Raw genomic sequence first — 5,201 nt, forward strand, 5'->3', positions numbered from 1 at the left:
ACGCAATTTCCAGGTGATATATAACGGGGGCATGCTTTAATATGTATTGAATTTTGCGTTTCTACAACATGGGTTTGTAGAGGCTTATAAGAGAAGAAAAGAGCCAATTGTAGCTAAGAACAACTTGCCGGATATACACTTACACACACATATGTAGGTAATCCATGTCGGCAAGTCATTCTTGGCTGCAATCCACTCTCTTTCTCTTCTTGTAAACACTCTAAAACCAAAGTAAAAACATTCATTTTTTGTATAAAGATTACTTCTTTCCAAAAGTTGTGTGATTCAAAATGAGGCATTGTCGTGTGCTTATATAGAGCCAGGTAAATGGTTAATTAGGACAAGGCACGCAATGATTTTTTCCAAGTGAGTGGTTCATTATTTATTAGTATCTTACAGTTTTTATCTGCGTAATCAACTTCCTAAAAAGCGAAGTTATTGCCTCAAACCAAGAGAACCATGACACATAAAGCCCTTCACTGCCATCCAAGTTCTCAATTGCAATTCAATTGTTGTAAATATGATTGATAAATTCAGCATCTGTTGGATATAGCTCACTAAAGACTGCTTCAGTGCATAATATGATTTATTATTTATGTCAAATCGGAATAGAATATTAACTTGTCAGAGAAAAAGTGGTAGCAATAATTTTTGTAATTCTGAATTATAAATAAATTAATATTATTAAATTCATTTAACATATAGTATCTTTACATTATGTTATTTTATTTCGTTTCTTAAAGAGTCCCTATAAATAATAAGGTGCCAGAATTTTAAAAGAAATTAGGGGCCACAGGGAATTAGAACCCACGTACTCATTTAAGAATGTTAAAGATAGAATTCATAGTTAACGATGTACATATTTATTAGTTTATGATTATAAGAGACTCCATAAAGTAAATGTAACAATGGAATGGGGGAAGCAACAAAACTTTTAATGGTGCTTCTGTTCACTTTATAAAAGAATGACAACATCTCTTCAAAATGTTCCCAGCATCTAATTAAGTGGGAAAATGGAATTCATATGGCTTGAAAAGATAGACATGACAATTTGAAACATATACCGAGTGAAATTTGTTCAGGAGAGAAACAAAAATTTGACCATATATTTATACAAGAATAATTAAAATTATTTTATTTAATATTTACCTAATATTTATAGGTATAGTGCAAATGGTATGTAAATTATTTACTTGATTGAGATATTTAACATGTATAATTAATTTATCCTGTATTTTAAGTTAAATGTATAATTAGTTAAAATAATAATTAACATTATTTCAAAATTTTAAGAAGTGACAGAAAAATTTTAAAAATGTATCAACAAATAAAACCTAAATTAATTAAATCACAGTGTAAACTTAATTGAACGCTAATTTGAAATTATTCTTATTTCATCATAAGAATTTATAATATAAAATTACTTATAAAATAAAATAACTATAATTTATTTTGAAAAATTACATAAAAAATATGTCAAAATAAATTAAAAAACATAAAATTATAAATTCTTAATAAAAAGCTATGGCTTCCTAATATAGATTATCATATTATTAATGAAGATCAACAATGTTTATAGTGTATCAACAAAAATATTCCACTAACGGTCACTATTCTTTGTTAATAAAAGGAGTGAGGACCAAGCATACTCCACATTTATAATTGATTTCCCTTTAATCAGTGAAGAGCCCTGGGCTTGCAAAATAAAAACAAATGAAGTAACGGAAGCTCCCAGCCACGTTATCATCTGTACTAACAGCATAGAAATTAATTATAACGACCTAAATCAGATTTAATTAGCATATCTCTCATGTCTTTTTCTGCAAAATCCTGACATTCAAACACAATATACTGTACAAAGAAGCACATGAATAAATTAAGCCATCCATTCAAATAAACTAATATTTATCTCAAAATAATAAAAGTTTAATTAATATATAAAATCAGTTTTATTAACATTACCAATGATATTTATATACCAATATATTAATATAATTGTACAATATTTCTATATAATTATTCTCTCTCTCTTACTATTATACCACATTGTCTGTTGTATTCTTTTCTTTTTTTATCTCAGACTAGATATAATATATTGTTTGTAGAAATAGTCCGCGGAGCATCACAAGAGAAGAAGAAAGCAAAATGTAGCCAAGAACAACTTGCCGACCGAGATGAACAAGAAGAGAAGGAAAATACGAAGAAAATGAACATATGAAGAAGTATATATGTGTATATATAGCCGCCGGCAAGTCATCCTTGGCTGCACTCCACTTTCTGCCTCTTCTTGTGAGTTGAGAGGACATTAGCAAGTGTGTTGGAGTGGTGAATGGGTTTGGTGGTGTCGTTCTTATATAGGCACAAAGAAGAGGCTTGATATTCATGTTTATATAGTTAGAACTATAAACACACAAAGATAATGGTAGCATATATAGTGGAGTTTGGAGTAGTCATTGCTCAAAGCTGAATATATGTGACTCACCGACTTTCTATAAGAGGATAATATTTGATATGCATGCAAGACAGCCACATAGGGAAAGGACCACGCGTAACTCTTTCTGCCTATCCACGTTCTCTTTTTATTCTATACTCACCTCATTCATGAATCATCTACAACCATCATGTATTTGTTAATTTATGTCATATATATCTTATGTTTCTTTCTGTTTCTGTCATGTGTTTCCTAAGTCTCTTCAAGTTTGAAGTTAAAAATGATTTATAAATGTTCTTTTTTTAAGTTATAGAAATGTATTTTAAAAATAAAATTTCAAGGCTTTAATAAATTAACAACACACTAATGAACCTGTAAATAATCAGGCCTCACATTGTCTTTAAAGATTAAGATTATTGATTTAAGCCATTTTTAATATTCAACAGTAAATTTAATGATGATTACGTTTTCGAACATAATTAATAGATGGATGTCTTTTAAGCAAATGTTGTTGTTAGTATTAAGATATTAAAAATAACCTATGTATGTTAAATAAGTAGAAGACTCAAGACTCAAGTTTGAAAAGTAGGTCAAATTTAAATATGATAGTCTTAATCACCAAAATCATGCATGTCAATCAATTGTAATATCTTTTTTGTCCGTGTATTAATTATTATCTCAATATATTAAGTGGAATAGCGTTATTTATTGACCATATATGGGTTGATTTCTTCAACACATTGATTTCATTAATGTCATTTAGTGGCGGAGGTCACTCTCTTCCCTAAGTGATTCCCTCCAAGGTTTTTTAGCCTTCTTGGCTCTCTGCCCCAATATGATTTTAAAAGAACTAATACAAGGAAGAATGATTTTCAAATCACTCTTTTATTTTACTATTTTATAATCGTTGGACTTAATTAAAAGATATTCAAAACCTTAATATTCTTTGCACTTTAAACATGATGACTTTTTCAAACCCACTTGGACTTGTGCAAAAGAACTTTTTGGCGTGTTTCATGGGGACAAGAAGCACATTTTTTGTGTATTGCTCGATCGAATCTATGACATGTGGAAATGGGATGGGATTATCAGCTATTCTTATATCTTAAATTGATTTTCACCCTAAATTTTGGGACTTTTGGATGATTGAAGGGACAACTGTGCAAAGTAAGTTTAAAGTTAAAAGGACAATAAGACATTGTTATTAAGAAAAAAAATTGTCATATACAAACATTACAAATTTACACTAATGGCAAGATGGTGCGTAATTGTAAAATGAGAGAGCATTAGTCTCAACCTTTTAATAATATAAGAATATATAAAATTATTTTTTTCCAAGCATAGGGTCCCCAAAATGCCAAAAAAGAAAAAAAACTCCCTCTAGCCGTGTCACGATTCACGAAATAATATGGTTAAGAAATAAATCTTGATATTTTAAATATGTGGTCGTGACATTATGACAATAAGAATATATAAAGATAATAAAAGGCAAAAGAAATTATACATATAAACTAATGTAAGAACATTTTTTAATGATCGTACGTTCCACAAATTTAAATTAATAAAATTTGTATTGTTTTATTCTCTCACATTACATTATTTAATAATATAAGAAGATTCAAATTCATTAATAAACTTTTTGTTCTGCTTCTCCATTTTTTCATGATAAAAATATTTTATTACAGAAAATGGTGGTACAATACTCAATGTTATAACTACATTAGATCTTATAATTTTTAATAAATAATTATTAAATACATAAATTCTTAAGACGTGTCTTTGAATATACATCAGAAAAGTCAATATGTATTAAGGTTCTTGTTAATAAGTATCTTAGAACATTGAAAAAAAAATTAAAATTATTAAAAATATATTGAGATGCATTGAAAATTATGGGGTGCATTTATAATATTTTTAATTGTTTATTCAGTGTCTTACAACACTGGTTAACATTTGGATTTTAAAAAAGAAATTATGTGTGTGTACGATAATAATCATCAAAAGTTTTCCATACCCGGGGAGAGATCAATTGCTCAGTATATATTGTATGCACACTATCAGAATCTAGCCCGTATCATCTTATCCTGCATCAAGTGAAAGAAGAACAAAAACATAGTAAACAAGAATAATTCACAAAATGAGTCCTCCTTTTTCTTTGCTCTTTTTTTAACAATCACTTCTGCATATTTTTTATTTGTTATATTAAAAATAAAAAAATAATTACCCTTTTTATAATTATATCATTGTCTAGGGCAAGAAATACTAATCACTAATTTTTAATTAATGAAAACATTAATTGAGAACATTAATGTTTAAAAAATTGAAATATTAATTATCTTTCTTAATTTGCTTATAAAAATTTTAAACTATAAAAAAATGAAATAAAAACAATACATATGTGCCTCATGTCAAAGGATGAGAGCAAAATGCAGCCAAAGATTACTTGCCGGATTAACTTAATTATCAGTGACAGTGTCAAAGCATTGAGCTTCACATGACCTTAACCGGCAAGTCATCCTTGGCTTCACTCAACTCTCAACCTAAATCCTCTTAACACCAAAATGCACATTAAGTTATGTGATTAGGCAAGTGCTTAATTTGCTTATTGTTGCTGCATAATTCATAATGTGATAGTTATATAGAGGTAGAAGTGTAGAAAAGTAATGATAATCTGTATGAATTATTATTGGGCAGGGAAATTAATCATTGAAATAGTAAGTGGCATCTTCTTAACTTCATTCAAAGGGTATGATTACATACAACCCCCCCT

This window comes from Abrus precatorius, unplaced genomic scaffold, assembly GCF_003935025.1.
Source record: "Abrus precatorius isolate BTA unplaced genomic scaffold, Abrus_2018 Scaffold8, whole genome shotgun sequence".
In the NCBI taxonomy this organism is placed as follows: domain Eukaryota; kingdom Viridiplantae; phylum Streptophyta; class Magnoliopsida; order Fabales; family Fabaceae; genus Abrus; species Abrus precatorius.